The 21,134-nt window shown below is 36.6% G+C and overlaps 1 protein-coding gene and 1 long non-coding RNA gene across 3 annotated transcripts in view; one reads left to right on the top strand and one right to left on the bottom strand.

Moving 5' to 3' along the window:
- Nucleotides 1-1,782, bottom strand: part of LOC128144073 (uncharacterized) — a 48,176-nt gene extending 46,394 nt beyond the window's left edge. Inside the window, exon 1 of the long non-coding RNA XR_008235969.1 lies at nt 1,706-1,782. This is a non-coding gene — a long non-coding RNA (uncharacterized LOC128144073). The remainder of the gene's footprint in view (nt 1-1,705) is intronic.
- DPP10 (dipeptidyl peptidase like 10) overlaps nt 1-21,134 on the top strand; it is a 564,677-nt gene that overhangs the window by 434,092 nt on the left and 109,451 nt on the right. The window lies entirely within an intron of this gene.

Genomic DNA, 21,134 nt, shown 5'->3' with positions numbered 1-21,134 from the left:
CCTCAGTCTCAACCCACGTGTGATCCCATAATGCTGTGCTTGAGGTTCTGGAGTCTCAATGACATGAAAAAAAGATGTTACTCTGATCATAGAAATACTCTGCATAGTAGCTTTCGTTCAGAGATCCCCAAGTGACGTGAAAGCATTCATGAGTCATACCTCTCAAGAGTCCTACAAAGGTGGTTTTAAATTTGAATATATTATATATTTATAAACTTAATTTTTTTATATTTTAAATGATACAGGAAAGTTGTTCTCTACTAGCAATATAACCATATTTTATTAAAAAATTTTGAATATTAAAAAAAGCTCAGTTGGATGCTTTCATGAAAAACTTCTGAGCTATTTCATCATGTATTGTTAGGCCTAATTATTCAGTTCATTAAAAGATTAGGAGCATTTGGAGTGGACAGTTGGTAAGACTTCAACATAGGAAGCTTAAAAACAATTAAGCTAATATATATACACATAAAATAAAAATATAGCAATTCAATTCAAAGTCTGGTTTGCAACACCTTGAGACACTTAAAAACCAGTCGTCCCCAAAAGGGCAGACTGTCAAATTGAGAAAGGAAACTTCTATATTAATAGTACTTTTCATCAGCAGAATTTCACTGTGACTCTCAGCTGTGGTATTCATTACAGCAGCCATCTGCTTTGGCAGTGCCATAATTTCTTCTTTCAGTATCTCAGATGAAATTAAAATCATCATACAGTGAACACTGCTAGGAAACTAAAAAATCTGAATATAAGCTTGGTATTAAAGTTATTGCAGATCATTGCAATTTATGTTCTATTTGTATAGTATTCCAAAAATAGAACAACAACATTAACTGTTTTGAATATTCAGAGAAAGGCTGTCTATTTCGGTGTTTTTGCTTTTATTAGTGTTCCAGTAATTTTTTGCAACCTTACAGTGAAATAGGATTGTAGAACTTTTTGTAAATGTGACAAGCAAATGAATGGGGAGAAACACAGAATCAGCCAGGGTCACAGTGAGGAACAGATTGCTCTTCTCTCCCACTCTCTTCCCTATTACTGATATCCAATCTTATGTCATTCTTAACTCTTTTTTTACTACATAGCTTAATAGTCTTAAGCTTCCAGGTATTTGCATTTATCCTAGTAATTTGTTGTTATGCTCTCCCAGGGAGCATTCCCAAATGCTTGCTGTGTTTTCTGTGTATGCTTCCATAATCAGAACCGTTTAATACCAAGCTATCTCGCCCCTCCTTCTTTTTTTCCTTTTCTACTTCTCTGGCTTTTCTCTTCTTGCCTCTCTTTCCTCTAGCTTGTTTAGTGTTCATGAGACTTTAACTTTTTGTTTCTTAATCCCATCCCCTCCCAGATACAATTATGCACTCTCTTACTCCCTTTATTTTCCTTTTCTTTCTGTCTTTCCCTGAGAGAGAAAGTTCCCTTTTCAAATATATTTCTTGATCTCAAAAAATCCTCACTTAATCCATATTCTGTCTACTCTATTTTTTTACCTCTTCTCACAATTAGTAATATCTACTTTCCTTATTACTTGTCTTATATTTGATACTTTTATAGATAAATCAGTCATAACAATCTTAGGAAATGTGAGGTAAGTATGTTCCAGCAAAAAATGGGAATTCAGAGCACACAGTCTCTCTGCAATTTCTTATGATTTGGCTACACTGACTGGAGCATGCTTAGGAAGTGATTAAATGTAAGAGAATACCTGATTCCAGAACTTCGCTCATTTTGCTGGTTGTATCTTAGGCTCAGAGGTGTTACGTGACCGAGACTGGATCTGTCTTCTGATGAAGTGAGCAGATGGTCTTGTTCATGCCAAGTGCAGCTAGATGGCCTGAACTAGAAGGGTCGCCCAGTTCATTCAAATTGCTATACAGTGCTTACCATTGTAATGGTTTATCAAAAAAGTCTGAGACTACAAAAAGTTCCCATGTATAGAAATAAGTTTAAATAACATGCAGAGCAAAAAATGAATACAGTAGATGATAAATGATGGCACCTAAATTTGGTCCTCATTTCTACTTTTTTATATCTGATAAAGTACTCCACATGGATAATTATTACCAGTAGTGGCTAGCATATCTATCAATCAATACATTTACCTATCTTAAATAATGGAAATGAAAGTAAATTCATGAGCTATATCTCTTTCAGAAATGTTTGAGACTTTTTTTTTTTTCCTTTTTAACCTTGAGATGATATGTATGGTAGTATATTAAATTAGCATAAAATGTTATGATCATTGAGAGTGATATATGGTCATGTGTTCTCTTACAATGCATCAAGAATAATGAGTGGTAATTGGTTCAGGACATTGATTAAAGAGCTATTGAGTAAATTGGAGATGTAGTTTACTTCACAAATGGCATATCAAGTTTCATCTCTGTTGTACTTGCTACTTTATTACTCTAAACTGAAAATATTTCATGAAAGTATGGCTGGACATACAGATAGCACTTTATGTAGTTATTCAGTCAAACTGTGGAAAAAATCCTTTGTTCAGAGGGATTGTTTAAAGGGATTATTCTAACATCTCCAAAAGAATTGTCTATGGATGATTTTAGTGAAACTAGATCTTTAGCTGTCACGTCTTTAATTGTGGAGGGTCGTGGAGAGCACATACTAGTCACAGAAAGCCTTAATGAACAGAATTCATTAAGCTTACCTATTTGGTGTTAAGACATTACCACCAAAATGAGGCTAAAATAAAGGAAAATTGGAAATGTCACATTAGTCCTTTGTAAGTTTTAAAATATTTGGAAATAATGACGTTGTTGTTAGCTGACAAAAATATATAGAACACACTGTACATGAATAGACACTCAGAAATTTGTGTTTCTGACATGTTTCTCATTTACACAGTCTTTTTTTTTTTCCTGTGTTATCCCTACAAGGTATAAATTCCAATATGCCAAAGGAAAAACATAATTCACTGAGAAACTTTTATTTTGGAAGTGTCCTCACATGTTAGAAAATGATATCCTCAACTTAATAATTTAAATTTTTGGAATAAAATGCTTTGCCAGCTAGCTTTCTGCATACATAAGAACAACACAGTTGTCTTGAATAACATTTCCCTTGCATTGTTTTTGAGCAGCATATTAAATGACAGCACTGTATTAGAGGGGGTTTGCTCTAAAAACTATCATGGAAAAAGGAGAAATCATTCTTTATCCATACTTACTAGAAAATTACATGAACGTATCTTAAGGAAGGTGGAAAAAGATGGATTACCCTAAACTCTTTGCACACGTCTGCACTAAATCTATATGGCACGGGGATCTGCAAGTCAGTTGATGTGACCTTGCGCAGCAGGGTGCAGAAGTAGTAGTCAAGATCCTGAAAGAAAGGGATAGTCGTGTCAATGTGTCTTTCTCCTGACAGTTAGTCTGCATTGGATATTTTACACTTTTCATGACTTCTTTAAAATATTCTGACCAATTTTGCTTACCTTTGCTCAAGACGTGTAAAGGAAGACCCTGAAAAGATCCAGGGAGATTGATATGCTATCTTGTAAGAAGAGCTAAAAATGCTTGATTTGTTTTATAAAAGGATGGGGTAAGAAAGTGCTTTATATGCTAAAGGACAGGGCTGCCATGAGAACAAATAAATGAATGTAAACTACAGAGTAGAAGAATAAGAGCAGTGGGGTCTTGGGCCCATCTTCCAATAGTAGAGCGGAGGCAGCAACCTACTCAGTTTGAGGGGGAAGTTTGATCAGTCTGTGCATGAGATTCTGGGAGAGTGTTGTGTATGATAGCCATGGGATACATTTGATAGAGGAGAAGTCTTTTGAAATTTTCTTACTCAGTAGTTATGGTGCAGTTTACAAGCAGTGGTTCCAGTGATCAAAAAAAAAAAACAAACCCAAACAACTTTGTAGAATTTTTAAAAATTGGAGAAGCTGATCATTAAATACTTTCAGAACCAAAGTGAACATAATTCAAAGAAAAAAAAAAACCATAATGGAAGTAGAAAAATTCTATACTATGAAGTAGGTGGACTGGGTGATATATGAGAAGATTTCCATGTCTAATTGCATTTGATCCCTTTGATCTTCAAACTGTGATGTATTTCTCCCTGATGATTTCCTGCTTTCAACTGACTTGCATTAATTTATTTCCAGTCCTACACAAAACACTCTTGCCCACCTCTGCACTGTTCATCTATAATCTATTACCTTTCCTTTTTCCTTTTTTTTTTTCCCTTTTTTTTTCCTTAAAACATTTACTGTAAAAGATTTATCACCCAGAACCATTCACCATCAAAGTGAGTTAACACGGAAATGTTTGTGAGCAAACTTTTCTGATAGTGGAATAAATTTTCTGGAGCAATCTGGTGTAGTGAATTCCTGCCCTATCCCACTGTTATTACTGACATAGAGGATAACCTCTCACTTCCATGGAATTGCAGACAAAAAAATTCTCCAGTTCTTTTCAACTTGACTGTGTTAGTCAAGACAGTCTCTTAAATGAGACAAAAATAACAAGTAGTACTGTGAAGTTTGTACTAAGGATTTTTTTCCTCCATCTCAGGTTTTGGCAGTGGATGAAGTAGACTATGTAAGAGTGAGTTGAATCCTGTCAATAGATTCAAAATACACGAAGATACCTAAGCAGGTTAAGTTTGAAATCAAAGCTGACTTAGTAACGAACTTTAGCGTACACAGTGAAATGCCATATCTGTAAGAAGACACTGAAAACTGCTACTTAGATCTTATCTTGGATAAGAAGAGACATTCATCTACAGATAGGAGTAGAATTAGGAGGAGTCTCCTCTCATTCTAAATATTTAATCACTTGTAAAGATTGCATTTGCTATAGTGTCTTCCAATCATGAACGTCAAAGCATTTTAAGAATATACAGAAGTGTATATATGTCATGGTTTTGGTGTACTGTTTTTGTTCTCTCTGAGAACTATTTCTCTGATATCCTACTTTCTCATGCTAGTTTGTACCCAGTCGCTGCTTTGGCATAAAGTGAGAAAAATCAGTTGCTGGGAAAGGATAGTCGTGAGTGCAGGGTAGTGCATGTCATGGTCCTTACATTTAGTGTGGATGTGACCAGTGAAAACTTACTTGACAAGCAGTGAATGTTGTTGTGACCCCTTTGCATTACTACTAGATTTTAGCTCTCTTTGGTCAAGTTAAGGGTGACCTGTAAAATTTCTGCTTCTCTAGCAGCTACCATTATTCTGTTGAGGCGTGTGATTAGCTGTGCTTCTGCAACATGGGCCGCGACTTCTTGTGCAAAGGCGTGCTGGGCAGAGACCCTTGACTAAGCACTGGAAGCAGTAGGGAGGTTCAGTGTCATGGCCAAACTATTTCACGGTATGAAGAGGCAGGGATTAACCGCTTGGGTCAGTGTGCATCTTGCACAGGTGGGCTGTCTTGAAGGCTGTCTCTGCAAGGGCTGCACTGCATTGTGCTCCTGCCTGATTCCCCTGCTCCTCTCTCATACATTATTAGGTATTATTGCAGGCTCCATTAAGCGTTATTGCAAAGTGCTGTAGGTCTTTGGCTTGATCAGGGTATTTTTTAACCACCATCACCCCCCCCCTTCAGTTCCTGCTTATTGCTTAAATGTGGTATCTCTAGTTCCATATATGGCAACTAAAACTTGTAGTGGCACAGTACTTTTAACAATATAAGAGCTTCTTAATGCACTGCTGCACAGTATCTGTTTTGCCTTTTGTTCACTTGCTTTGGAGTAGCAAATATAATATTCTAGAGGACAATATTTTGTATTGATTTTACTTACAAAATCAATAAATAAAAATAACTTGGCACAAGAGGGAATTCCGTTATTCTTCACGGAAATTGTTGGAAGACATAATAAAACCTTAAAATGAAGTAATATGTATAAGTAATGAAATAGTGTTTACTACCTCTTTATGAATGACAAGCTTGTGATATAAAGTACTTTCTCAGTACCAAAGGTCTATTTTTATTTGTGACTCTCTTCCTATTCTCATGGGCATAGGACATAAAAATGATCTATATTGTTTAGAGAAGTGTCAGAAAGGCAGAATCTTTCAGGGAAGTCCTAAAATATGCTCTTCATTTCTGCTTAGTCTTCTACTCATTGTACTTCCCAGCTCTTACTGATTCAGTGGATGCAGTAAAAACTATTGTACTGAGCTAATTGATAGTGGGTTTTGCTAGAGCTGTTCTGTGGTATTTGGTTCAAGTGAAGCCACTATTAAATAAGTTGAAACAGCTACTATGCATAGTACTCTGGCAAAAATTAAGATCTAGAGATCTAGACTAGCATAAGTGAAGGCAGGATTAGGTAAAGAAGACTACAGCTGCAACAGCTGACTCACTGTGAAGCCATTGTGGGGCTGTTTTGGCCAATGTAGTAGACTAGAAATCAGGAAATCACCTGCAGAATTTTTGTCCATTTTTACCCCTTTTTTTTTTTTACCTCACCCCTTAATTATTACTCATTACATGTTTATTATAGCTGCTTACATAAAGAGGAAAACACATTTCTCAGTTCCATATTACAGATTAAACAAAAAGATCATGTTACTTTTGAATGTTCTCCTGTCTCTGAAAGTGTGGAGGATCAATAAACGTGTAAAGGTTGGAAGAATTGAAGAACAGAATATAAAGAGTTAGACTCTCCATTGTGTATCTGTGGAACATGCTCCCTAAATTGTTTCTGTAAGACTAAAATTGCATGTCTCTTATTTAACTATTTTAAAGGACAAGTCAGTTAATACATTACATAAATCAGGAATTTACATTTGATTGAAGATTATATGGTATACTGAAGTTTGCAGTTTAAGATCTTTATGATTTTGCAATCAGACTTCCTGAGAACTCCTTTATACTGAAAGAGAAATATTATTATGTAGTGACAGCCAAAGAAGTTCATGTAGGTAGCACCAGTTTATTGTTGACCTGATTTATTTCTGGTTTTCCTGAAGGTCAACATCACTCATGATGCACAGAGCTAAAATAAAACCCTTTCAAAACTGGGTTTTGAATAAGGTTTGAGGGTGGAAGACTTTACCTGCTTTTGAACAGCTCTCCCTGCTACTCCAAAGGGTCAGTTCAGAGTGAATCATGGAGTGAATAAATGAGAAACCTATAAGCATATTTTTTGGGCTTATTGCTGCTGTTTTACTACAAAGCAGGAGAAGCTACCAAGACCCTTCCTGTAGTTGACAACTTGATTTATCTTTCTTTTATCTCTAACAAGCATATATGGTCCCTGATATTTGAAACATGCTTATTGGTTACATCAGGAGTGCATTTTTTCCCTTCCCTTCCTTATAAGTTATTAGATTGATGCACACTTAAAGAAAATGTTTTATGTAGGCTCTTATTTTATTCCTGATTGAGGAATAATTTATTGTGTCCCTGCACATAATAATCTCCCCTTTGGGAATCCAGCCATTTTGACAGGAAGGAAGAAAGGGGGAAAAGATATCTGAAGAGTGGACATATTGCAGCTTCTATCACTGGATCCAGACATCCAGTTTTACAGTGGTTTACTATCTGGATCAAAAGGGCAGGGACAGGAGTGTGGAAACAGGCAAATAAGGGATGAAAACATAAAGAACAATTAAATGATTCAGCATTACAGTTTTTGCAATATTAGGCACTGTGTTGCATACTCTACATAGCAAACACAGTAATTAGATCCACAGAGATCTTAACCACAACTATACTGAATGTGTAAAGCTTCAGAGAGCATAGTCATTCAAGCACACGCTGCTAATGCTTACTCAGTCAGAAAATAATGCAAAACGTAAGAAGAAATGCCAAGAGTCGTGAATTAAAAACTAGGACAAGAGAGTATGAAGTTCTCTTATGTTACAATCTTTCACTTAAAGTCTTGTCCTAACGGTTTAAATGTACATTTAATGAGAACAAGAGCATTTTTAAAAGGAACCTGTTAATAAAATGTAAGTTCGATTTAATATAATGAATTTTATTTTTCCTTTTCTCTAAATAAAAAAGCAAAGCACCTAAAAGGTTAAATCTGTGTCTGATCTGGCATATCAACCGATGACGTTATCCTCTGAAATTTGATTTGTGATCTGTAGATTGAGGTAGTCAAGCTGAGTGTGTGGATTGAAAACATCTTCCTCTTTATTTGGAAATTGTAACATACTAGTCCTTAAATTAGTTGTTGGTTGAAGATTGTGGTTATGAAAAAAAGCATAGGATTCCCAAATGTCCATGAAACTTAAAGCTTCTAATTATTCCTGAATAGGAATAGATGGAAGCATTTGTAATAAACCCATGTTTGCAGAGTTTTTCTCACTTCTTACAGAGCTCCCACATATGACGTTACCCTTGCATCCTATTACAGTTGTCCCCTTTCAGTTTTGACTTAAATAATGTATTTGTTAGGTTCTTAATATTTTACCTTTTAGTAAAAAAAAAGTTATTTTGAGAATTGTACTAATTTCTTATCAACCGCTTCAAGAGTGAAATTCACATAAAAAGGAGTCTTTAAAAACTCTTCTCAGTTGTACTGCGTAAACCAAATGGGTCTGACTGAACAACTGAAATCAGCTAACCATGCTTACATAACCAAAGTCAGGTAATTGAATTGAAGCACCATTTTTTTTATTTTATTGTTCTTTAACTTAGAAATGGATGGGTAAAAACTACCTCTAGGGGATTGATATAAATTACCATTGTAGTGACATTTGAAAAAAATTGTGTTGCTAGTTCAAACAGAAAGCAGTTGTGAGGACAGATAAACATTTCAGTAAACTGTTAATTCTTTGGCTTAATTGTATGCCTGTAAGTAAATTAGAGAATCTTTAGAAACATCCAAATTCTGGACAGTAGATATGGTAAAGTTACATATTTTTGTATGCATTTACATAAAATTTTAATAAAGTGAAACCATGCAAATTTGTGCATAACTTGTGTTCAAAAATCTGCATAGCCTTTTGAGGAAAAAAGTGCTGAAATTCTCAAGTTCTTACGCAATCAGGAAACTGTATTTCTAATCTACTGCTTTTTTTTAGGTTATCTACCATGCCAGAAAGACTTTTGTTTGCTTTAATTACAACTGAAATCACGCTATCTCTGCTGGCTGCAGAGCTTTCAGGAACTGTCACTCTCATTTTCCAATTTATCAATGTGCCAAGAAAGTATCTCCATTTCCCTCCTCTCTCTAAATTCAGAGCATTATCAGGCTTTCATGCAGAGAGTACTTTGCTTTTGAACACGGCTCTTCTCCATGGTCGCATGTTCATTTTCAGAGTGCACTTCCACATAGCTCTGCAAGAAAATTATATTAATTAGAAGTAAACCTCAGGAAGATTCAGAGTTTAGTTCCAAGGTACATTTGAACCTTCTTTTGTCTATGTAATAGGTAGGAGCTTTCAGATGACCAAGGTTTATTTGGTTGTTTTTTAAATATTTGTCACCTTCTTTCCCATTTTACCACTGCTTGCAAAGTCATAAGAATTTTCAAGCATCACAAAATGCTTTTCCGTTGTCAAGAGTGAGGAGGTGGTGCTTTTCTTCTATGTCTTTTTTATTAATCCAAATCATATATTTAGAAATAAACCTGTAGTCCTCATGTGCTTGTCACGAAATGAGCTGTGATGCTGACAAGCAGAGGAGAATTAGTAGTGGTGAAAATTGGAAGAATTAAGCTGCACAAAAGTGGAAAGACGGGCCATTAGAGCTGTGACAGTTTTGCAGTTTTGAGACCTGCAGTTGTCAGATTTCTTTTTCCTTGATTGAAAATTAAAAAAAAAAAAAAGAAAACCTTGATTTCTGGCTAAGACATTCAAACTCCAAGGCATTCCAGTTTCAAGGTAGCACCAGCCACGTAATACATCTGTAAAGGCATGCAGTTGAGCTTTTTTGGTTTTGTTGTTCTGGTAATAGACATGAGTACATATTCAAGGGTGGAGAGGCCTTATCGAGGGGGCTAATGTGGGAAGCTGGGAGCCCTGAGCACAGTCAGCTCTCGGAGTATGAGACTGAAATGAAAATCTGTTGCAGCTCTCCAGCCTTGTTGTGTTTTACTGGTAGACACTGAATGAAAATGTGGGTTGAAGGAATATTCAAAATGGGCTTTTGGTGGCTTTCATGTTTCCTTTGACTACTAAACCAAGACATGACTCCATCATGTGTGCGTACCACATAAGGATGCTGTCAGTTCATGGGAGCACAGCAAACCGTTGTCTCAAGTCCACTGCTTCTCTCCCCCCTCCCAACTCCAGAGAAACGTGTACTGCAGAGAAAGGAGTTAATAATAAAGAAGTAGTGCTAAAACGTGTTTGATAAACATCAGAATTAGAAAAAAAAGAGTACGCAATAAAATGTATTGATTTGTTTTTAAAGCAATGTAAACCAGCATAGGCTAATTACACCCTTATGTCTGTGGTACTTACAGAGATATTTGTTCAACAGAATACATGTGTTGTTGCTATGGCAATCATTTTGTTTGTCAAATGTTAAGTAAACTTAAAAAAAAAAAAAAAGCCTTGAAATGTTTTTTTCTGTTGTGACTAGTATCTCCAACCCACACACAGCTGTTCTAAAATAGCTAATAGTCTCCTAGTATATAGGATTCATATTCTGAAGTGGCAGTAGCATCACTGCTGTCAGAGGTGATCTCTGCATTGGTAGGTATCTGTACGCTTGTCTGCAAGCATGAAGCAGACAGAACACCTTCCCCCGCCCACGCTGTTCTGCCGCGTGCTAGGCACTGCTTGCTCGCGCTGCGTGGTACTTACCTGCCTGGTTTCCGAGGGCAGAGCCCGTCTTCCCCACGTGCCTAAGATCCCTTTAAGAGCCCTGTGGGACAATTCGCTTTTCCTTATGGCCCCAATGAAAAGGATGTTCTAGCCTGTCATCATACACAGCTACAGAAAAAGCACAGGTTTGTGAATTTATGGTTCAGGGATGAAAGTGTAGTTTCTTTGGAGAAGCTCCTATTGTCTGGCTCCGCTGTTTACATGGTAGGGAGGGTGTTCAGGTTGATGTATTGCTTATGTTCCCCTCCAGGAGTAGAGAAACCCTGAAAAGATCCAGAAGTGCTGTTCACCCATAGCCATTACTGACATCATCTCTCCTCAGAGAGCTACTGCAGTGGGAAAGGATGAAAACTAATGCTTTGCTCTTTGCCTGATATTTTCTCAGAATTTGTGAATACTAGTGGTATGGATTTTTTTCCGCTGCTGTCCAGGGCAACAGTTTGCAAAGACATAGCTGACAAATGCTGTCCACAGAAAGGACCTTCTTTTTCAAAGAAAATGTTACAACTCCATTTTTATGAGTGCTCTCTTAAATTTTCATCTGTGAACAACATGCTTTCATAACCTGTGACAACACATTGAGAGAAAGACACACTTTGACTATTTATAAGAACTTCTGGTGGACGTATAATGACAGCACAGTTAACTATTTGCCTTTTTCAAATTCATGCATTTGCATACAATTCTTTTTTTCTTCTGCATCACAGCCATTTTGAGATGTGTGAGTGTGATGGTATTTTAAGAAGGAAGAAGTAGGAAGCTGCAGCATAAATCCCTTAAAGGGATTCTGCCCTTAATGTATCATATCCAGGATCCTCCTTAATTTGATGACTACCCAGGAAACACTTCAGTACTTTCGCTCCCTTTAAAATAATAGCAACTATGTCAGCATTTACTCAGTTGCAGCATCATTTTTGACACTTCTATCTCAATGGCTGTCCCCATAGTTTCACAACTTGGTTCTGAATTCTTTGGGAGGTGAAAGCTTTGTCTCACATGGAGGAAAGATCCTGCCAAGAAGTGGCTCAACTGCAAAAAGAGGAGTTCGTATGTCTGTCTTGGGCATAACTTGGACACCTGCCCCTCTCTGCTCCTGAAGATTGCAGTCCTTGCTCCAGACTGCCAGAACTGTGCAGAGAGCAGCTCTTGCCTGGATCTTGCATCTCTGAGAAATACCATCTTTGTCGGGGTTCCTGCAAGCCCTGGGAGCGCAGCCTGAAGCAAAAAGGGACGATGCTCGTAGCCAGGAATAGCTGCTGAGGAAAATGAGGGTTAAGTGCAAAGACGGATACTGTTCTTGAACTGGAGGAAGACTAAAGAGGAGGTAGGTAGAAAGGCAGGGAGATGGAAAAAAGAAGAGAAGTAGAAAATTGTCTGTGTTTGACTTCTGCAACTCCCAATTTATGTTGTAACCTCACTGCATGGAGATGAATAGTGATTGAGGTGGGCAGAAACCCAGAACAGGAACAGACCTTCCAGCTTTGACAAAAATGATGTATGTTTTGTATGTGGGTGATAAGGTTGTATGGGCAAGAATTCATATTAAGATATCTTGAAGTTTAGGCATATTATAAGGATTGCTTTAAGCTGTAATTTTAAGAGGAAGATATCTTGGGATAAGAAAGGTTGCTCTGAAGGAGACTTAACTGATGTGTTGGCTAAAAAAAAAAAAGTTAAACGCATTTATATAGTGTACATGAGAAGCAAACAAAATTGTATTGCTCAAAAAAGAGATAAATGTTCACTGTTTTCCTGCATCTTCCCTTAATTGAACTGCTCCGGAAGCTGAATTTAGAAAAGCACATTTTGCATTGTGCTCTAAAAAAGAAATGTACATAGTTTGATTGGGGAAGGAAACCTTGTAAAATTTATATATGGTGAGAATTAGCAAACTCTCAGCCTTATAATCTCCATTAATGTCAGTATTGTCTGTAAAGTCAAAGAGAAAAGAGAAGAGGTGAGAGCTTTGCTTTAGCTAGGCTTAGCTAGCCTTTGGCCTATGCCTACTGAAATCTTGATCCTACTCAAGCAAAATGCCATACAATTCAGCAAGGTGATCATTTCACTTTTAAAGCTTTGAATATGAAGGCAGGTCTAATGTGTGCCTAGAATTTGTGGAGGGAAAAAAAAAAAACTACAAACCACCCTGAGTATCAGGCCGTCTCTGATTCATTTTACCAAGGAGATCATGCTGGATGGAATTTCAGCAGAGATTGTTACCTAGCTTTCATGGTCACACACGAGTACAGCCTATTTCTGTTGTCAGCCTTGACCTGACATGTTTACATTTGAGAGGGAAGCAGTTGTTGGCTGGTTGCTGCCCAGGGCAGTGGAAGAACCTTTATGGTGGCTGATTTTTAAGGGTTCTGATTCAGATTTCAATAAGATTAACAGAAAAATTCCTTCAGCACCAAAGCAGGTGCGATTCAAGGATTTGATGGTGTTAGGCAGGGCATTGAAGAGACCTTAGTGTTTTTACCAGAATGGAATTTTTAAATTTATATGCTAATAATAGTAGTTTTCTCTATAGTGTTTTTCATTTTTAGACATTTCAGATGTTTGGACTTTTTTCCTCCTAAGTGCTGTGATTTTGTTGCTGGTCAGATAGTTGTGGTTCTGAGACACTCTAGGTAGTCGTATCACACTTGCAAATCCAATGAGAAGCAAGAATAGTCAGTAGCAGACTACCCGCAACTTCTGGGCTTTGCGGAGATGAAATTAGTACGGAGGAACTTTCCTATTCCTCACATCAGCTGAGTTGCCCAGGGGAACTGCAGACATCCCCAGCTTACAGGTCAAATCTCTGTGTCTGCTGCAGTTTGAAGGCTGTTGCCCTTCATCTTCCTTTCTCTTGTCTCCCCCTTCATTCCAAGAAATTCTGCTACAAAGACTATACAATATGTTGGCAGTAAAGATTTGAATTAAATGTGGTATTTCTCTGATCCATTAGTCGTTCAGTCTACTTTATAAGTATCATTTCAATTTGGGAGCCTGAAGATTTTGTAAACAACACCTGAAATCCTCTTTTACAGGACAGGGAATAAGAACAAAAAAAAAAGTTTTCATAGGTTTAGTGTTGCTTAATGCTAGTATGATAGTATGTGTTTTTCTTTTACTGAATTTTATTTTTTTTAATTGGTAGCTCTGGTTTTGGTGCATGTTTAGTGAAACGCATTGTTCCTAGGTTTTATTAAAAAAAATATTAACAAATCAGGAGCACACTGTAATTATAAGAACTGCCCCTTTCTCCCTTCAAAGCACTCCCTCTGCCTCTAAACTCTGAGTGGACACGGTGGTTGAACTTCAAAGAGAAATACTATGTCCCTCCATCCAGGCCAACTGCTGCCTTTAGCCACTCTAGAAAATATTGGAGTGACTTTCAATTTTCATTACTTAAAATGCTGAACTGGAATTGCTTCTGATTAATTTGCAATTTAAATATAACTTTTTTTCTTCTTTTTTTTTTTTTTTTTGAGCTAAGACTTCAGAATAATTTCTAAAGTACAGTTATATGCAAGCAAGGCAGACCTGTTGAGGAAAAAAAAGAGTCATTGGGAAATGTAGCTTGACAGTGTACTTATTGCTGAAACCTCAAATATTTATGATAAACATGTTTTCAGTACTGGTAAATAAATTTTACACTTTTTTTTTTTAGTGAATTTTTTCATCCAGCTCATTTATGTCTGTCTATGCCATGATATATGTAAGGGAAATGGACCGATGACACATGACCTGCATTTAATCTGTACGTGCAACAGCAATATGACTGTGACAGCATGTATTTACTCTGAATCATAGAGCAGACAGCAGATACAACAGAATGACAGAGACCGCATATGGGGTTTTCTCTTCCCTGTTAAATTTAAACCAACAGCATTATTGCATTCACTTGGGGGGTTGTTATTCTCCGATCTCCTTGTTCTGTTTTTGTTTCGCAGTAACATTGCAGGTTTTTTGGGTACTTAACATAACTGGCAAAATTTCAAATGTCATACAGGAGGCTTTATCAGACAAGCTATTAGCTGTGAAGTTGAAGACTTTGAATGCACTTATGCGCACAAATAAATGGAGACTAAAACAAGAAAGATGTCCATATAAAAAGATGGGTGCGGTGTGTTTCAGCTGTTGATGTGCGAATACAGCTTGCACTTGGTAAAGATTTCAAGTTGGCAAAGCTTTTATTTCTTTCACTACTGTTTCCAATTACGATCATCAGCCGCAATACAGCACTGCAGGAAAGTTTTTTACATTTATCTTCTGAACTAACTCATGGACACTTACAGCCTGTTTATATGTGGTATTCATTCTTATGCATAATATCTGCAGGTGTGGTGGGTGCATTGTAACATGAAACACTATTCCATGTTGCTCAACTCTTGCTTACAGAGTACCTTTGAAGAGGGTAGACTGAGTGTAGACCACAGGACTGGGTAAAGTTCATGCACAACACGTTACGTATTTTACCACATAATTAGTGTATTAATGTTGTAAAGCTTGTAACTTGTTTCAAAGCTCTCAGTTGGAGGAAGCCAGTGTATACTGGGAAATGAGCTTGAAGTAACACAAAGAGAATCGGTTCTGCATTTCAGTGAGCTAGTTGTCAGTTGTCCGTGTTTCTTTAATGGTCGTCTAGTCAGGTTTTCTTTTTTGGCATCAAAAATTGCTATTCATCTGGTATTTCTTTTTTAAATTAGTGCCTGCATAATCTGCTGTGGATAGTGGACTCTGGCTTTCAGGCTAAAATGTAATGTAAATATCCTTGACTTGAGCAGACATTATTCTTCTCAGTACCTCATCCAGTTCCACACTGTGATGATGTCCTTGAAATCTGGGATTGTTTCAGTGCTTAACTTTTAGCTTCTAAGCTCTTAAGAAATAATGTGATTAAGAGCTGACTCCTGATTCCATTGTCTTCATTGACTTGATTCAGTGGTGATGGATCAAGCTTTTCACATACAACATGCAAGAGTGAAATAAAGACTTTAAAACCATTATTTCTACTCAGTTAATGGGGATCATTCTGAGACTAAATTTTCTTGAGGGGAAGCTTGATGGACAAGAATTTGAAGAAAGCCAAATAGGAATAGATAACAAACCTGCTAATATAGCAGGTTTGAATATGTCAGTAATACTCCAGTCTGCTATGAAAACATTTTGGAGCCAGCTTGCGGGTTATAAATTACTATGTGAGGTGAAAGTAATTTATTTTAAATGGCAATGGCACTGTTTATAATCTGTCTTCTCCCAGTGTGATAGCAAATATTGGAGAGCTGTTGGATTCCAAAATTCCAGCAAACTGACACCATCCATGGTCTTCTACTCCGCAGAAGGCCTGGCGAGAGCAGAAGCCGCAAGCGTTGCCATCTAGAGGATTTGGGAATCCACATTTCCCTTGCGCTGTAGGCTTGTGTAATACAACAATGAGTTATTGTAAGGGCGGAACATAGTGGAGCTTGTGTACTAGAATAACATCTGTAGTTGTAGGGGAAAATTTTCTATTAAATGTTTTTCATCAGAGGATTGTTCACAGGACACTTGTTGCTTTCATTTCCAGAATACTAGAATCATATTACAGAACAAAGAATCTTAAATGAAATCTTAATTTGAAAACCCTTGGTTTATCAACCAGTAATAAGTGCAGGTCATCAGAGTTAAAATTTTAGAGATATTTTGCCAGAACTGGAAACTAAAAAATGATACTACATACAATTCTTTTAAGTTAACTATGCAACAGAAACAGCACGTAGTGCTCAATATGTAAGAATTTAAAACACAGTAAGGTTTTATAAGGAAAAGCTTGTGTCAGTGTGATTCATCAGGTTCCTTGAGGGATCTGTCCTGACTCCCAAAAGCAGGTGTTGACAAAATGGAATAAATAAATACAATTAATCAAGACACCTAGGTGGTAGTCTTCATTTTGATTAACAGTGGTCTTTGGCATAAATAAATTTTGATGATGATTTACTTTAAAATTATATAGTTTATAACTGAACAAAACCAAAATATCTAAGGTGGGTAAAGTGTAAATGATTATAAATCTTACTGGACAGAACTTCACCCGTGGTTTTGTTAAATATGCATAAGCAGTTCAGATAAATTGGTCTTGGTGAAGGCTTCTGAGTATTTTGAATCCTACTTTGTAACCTGGACAGGTGAAGTCCTTGCTGCAGGGCTGCTCTGAAGAAGAAGGTGGAGGTTCATCTGCCCTATGTCTTGCTTCTTTCTCCCTTCTGAGAAGTCTGAACGCTCAGTCTTCCCTTCTTTTAGTGAAGTTTTCCAGACTGTCAGTTCCGTGGGATTTGAGGGTTTTCATGAAGGAAAAGTGTTTTGTAGATTATAAGGCTGAACGTCTAAAAAGGCGAAACAAAAAGCTGTCCCTTTCTGTCCCTAAAAATGTTCAAGGAAACAAATCACGCTTATCAATGGAAATGAGCAGAACAAGAGCAAGACCTATCAGCAGAGACATGCAAAGGATCCTAATCCACAGTTTATATGTGTAAATTATGAGATTTAGCTCTCTGATGTCTCACTATTTTCCATGGAGAAAGAACTTCCTCTCCAGGGGTGATTCAGAGCAGAACCTTAACTTAGAATGGTAGGCTAGTAAAGTTAGACTTTGTGATATTTCCAGTTACTGATTAAATACATTTTTAAAAAGATTTTGTAATTATAAATGCTTAAAGAGATCATTCCAGTTTTGTCACACTTTACTAGAGAAAATTAAGAATGTTGATTATTAACTGAATAGCAGAATGCAAATGTCAGGTGTGGGTTTTTTACTTGGAAACTTCTTGGGTTTGGGGTTGGTTTTTGTTTGTTTTAATGTCATGTTAAACAGCATGATGTAAGGGACTGTAGAACATTTTCAGGTTTCATTCAGTTTGAAAATTCAATCGGATTCAAATGCTTGAAGGTCTTTATAGAACAGGAAGTGTCTGGTTTTTAAGAACTTTACCATATCTCATCCTGCATTAGATAGTTTGCAACATTGTAGCTGTAAATGCCTCTTTGTAGTAATTAAAGCTGAACATGAATCTGGTTACCTGGGCTATTCTGTAAATTCTCCAGGGGAGGGTGCTTATCTTTTTCATGCAATGACTTAGTAATTCTGTACAACTCCATCAAAACTTGAAACAGTACACCTGAGAAATATTTATAGTTCTTATTTTTTTTGGTAATAGCTTGTAATCATATGGCAGTCTTTTTTCTCTGACATCTTTTTTTTTTATATTTCTGTGATACTGTGCTCTGATTGTTGTTTCATTCCTTCCTTCCCTCCTTCCCTCCTTTTTTTCTGATGTAGTGCTACTAAAACCAATTGCAATATTCAAGAAATGTTTTATAGTCATTTCACCTGTTTTATTTTTCTTGCTGAAATTCAAGAGCTTATCAAAGTGGTCAACATTTCAGTTTTTTAGACTGGTTCCTTAAAATAATCATGTTTCTGGGAGTTGACCATGAGTTATTCCTCCTCTTCCTCTCCCATCTCTCATCAGAACTTTAGCATTCCTTATCCAGCATATATGAAATAAATTAGGAGGAGTAGAAGTGTCAAGGTTACAAATATCCCTCAAGTTTTCCTCTACTTATCTTCTCATTTTTACCAAGGAACCTAAATTAATGCGTGATAGAAACTCTTTCCTTAAAGAAATTAGGAAAAATATTGTATGAGAGGTTATATCAAAATTTAAAAATGGTTAGTCTCTTTTAATTCTGGGGGATCCCGAGCTGACTCCTCTTCTATATTTGACTTTCTTTGCATTCCTAATCCTCAAGAGTTTGCAGGATTCATATCATTCCTGTTGTCTGTGCTTGGAACGTCCACTCTAACCTCTCACCTTCTCCCCCTGTTTTCAGGATGCACTTCAGTTTTTGTATGGCATTAGCAAGCTACTATTACTAAGTGTAAAGGGTTCACAAATACTGTCATCCAGACAGGATGAGAGGCCATTGGATAGTTACAGGTTATACATTCAATGCACTTGCCAATTCAGCCTCTTGTGTTCTTACCTCTTTCACACAGGGTCTCTTTTCAAGCACTGTTTTATATTGATTGTTCTCAGTTTTCTCACCAGCTGTTGCCAAATCAATTTTCCTGTTTCTTTGTGTGTAGTATCTATTCTTTCTTTTACTTTAGCATCTCACCTGTGTTTTGTTCACCTGCCATCTTGATCAACATATTTGAATTGTACGTGTGTATTTCTTAGGAATCCGTATGTGCTGAAGGCAGATGTTACTTAGTGGTGCAGGATTGAATCAGTATAAGACAATGGAGGTTTATTTAACCAGTCTATTTAACATTATATCTCTGGTACGAATTGCAGCATTGACAAGTTAGAGAACATCATGTTATCCCACAGTGGGCAGAAGGGGTTATTTTTTTCATTGCTTCTTTAGTTAATGAAACTTTATCTGGCTTAGAGTGAATTAGTCTTAGAAACCTGCAGATCTGCCTTGCCTTTGCAGTCCAGAATGTAAAAAAGACAAAATCTCCCTCATGGAATCACTGTTAAGAAAAGTTATTTATTTGACCTAACACCTTGACTGTATCCTGTTAAGCCAGGGAACTGATTTATTTATTTTTCCTAGGTTATGGGAGGTTTTAACTGGCTGTTTGCAGTTTCCTGAACACCTGTGGTTTTTTGATGCATACATTTTTATAGTTCATTGAACTAGCCCTACAAGTTCATCATCTTTGGTGCTACTGTAGTATTCTCTGAATGTTCTTGTGTATGTTAAGCAGTCAGTGTTGCTTTGACGTGGTTAGAAGTTATATCCTGTAGCAGAGACTGTGACCTGTTTGATTGATGTGAATAGTTCATGTAACTAACAATAAATGCATCCACAAATTAATGATAGTTTCATTAATTTGTAAGGTTCTATTAAGCTACACAGTACTTTACAAAGTACATATGAAGTCCCAAGAGCAAGGGCCTTTGGGGTAAAATTTTAGAGGTGTTGAGGACATATCATAAAACAAATTATGTTCTGCTACAGTACGAATTATACCTTGGTTTTAGGCATAATTTGGTATAATAAAACCATGTACCTTGTTTTTCTTGAATGCAGGTTAGAATACACCTGGATGAATTGACTTGCAGAGATACTCAGAGTGAATTAAAGATAAAACTCTGTGTGAATTTTAATAGTAATTTTGTACAAGTTCTGTTCTCATTATTCTTTATGAGCTGTATATGCTTAGACATTTCTACCCGACTTTTTTTTCAGTGTTTCTATATGTTCATGTATTTTTAATGTCTTCTGGTTTAAATGTTTCAAATAATCTGTTTCATCATCACGTGTTATGGGAAAAGAATATGTGCTTGATTGAATTTGAAATAGAGTTCAGCCAAATTTAAATTATTTTAAGATTCTACAGCCTATAACCATCATGTACAAAGACAGAATTTCTAATTTGTAGGAGATACTAACTTTGAAGCTGACATTTCTTTTCTCTAGCAGTGATTGCAACTGCAGATTCTGTGTAAATGGCATATTACGTAAAGTGAAAGTTTAATTATAAGGGGAAACTTAATTGAATATTTCTGTTTGATTAATAATAAAGAAGCAGGAACATCACGTTTGATTTTAGACAAGCCATGTAAAGGATGTTGAAATACTGCTGTCAGTGAATTAAATGTGGTACAATGCTAAGATGTGCTTGCTTTCGCTGTGTTTCTCATGACTGAGCATGGGCTGTGACCTTGCTGCTTTGGTTTCTGCTGTAGGTGGTATTAAGAGCATAGTCCAAGACAAAGATATAGGTCACAAGGCTTTTACTACAAACTCTCTCCATTGGTTGTCGATATACTATCTTCACTTTAGTGAATGTAGCACTATTGCCTAAAGGAGCAATACAATAGCTTTATTTAACTAAGTGAAAACATATTGAAAAGGTGAAGAGGCTGAGTATAGTCCTTTCCTCAAACTACCTGAAGAATAAAAGACCCAGCAATTTCAAAATCAGTGGGCCCAATTCACATCTTATGTAAAACAATGTGAATCCAAAGTAACCACAGAGAGCTCAGTAAAATCACCCCATGAGGAAGCACCAACAAGAAACAAGCTGATGAACAGAACTGTGATTTTTTTTTTTAATATATCAGATTTTCAGCTTTCTTAATTTATTTAAAATTGGAGGCACTTAAAGCATATTTTTTTTCCTGTTGGTCATTACAGATTACTGAAAACTGCCCGTGTTCTTTCAGCCATAGTTACATCTCCAATGCCTCCTTGCTGGGCTTTCTAACCAATAAACTATCAACTTCAGAGGAAGCTTGATCCGCTGCCAGAGATAAGTACTTTTCTCTGGGCAGACCATTTATGGCATGTAGTTCCCAGATGATTATCATATCACTCAGCAAACAGTTGTTCCTGAACACACACA

Source organism: Harpia harpyja, chromosome 7 (assembly GCF_026419915.1).
Source record: "Harpia harpyja isolate bHarHar1 chromosome 7, bHarHar1 primary haplotype, whole genome shotgun sequence".
NCBI lineage: Eukaryota > Metazoa > Chordata > Aves > Accipitriformes > Accipitridae > Harpia > Harpia harpyja.
This window is presented reverse-complemented; position numbering and strand designations above follow the sequence as displayed.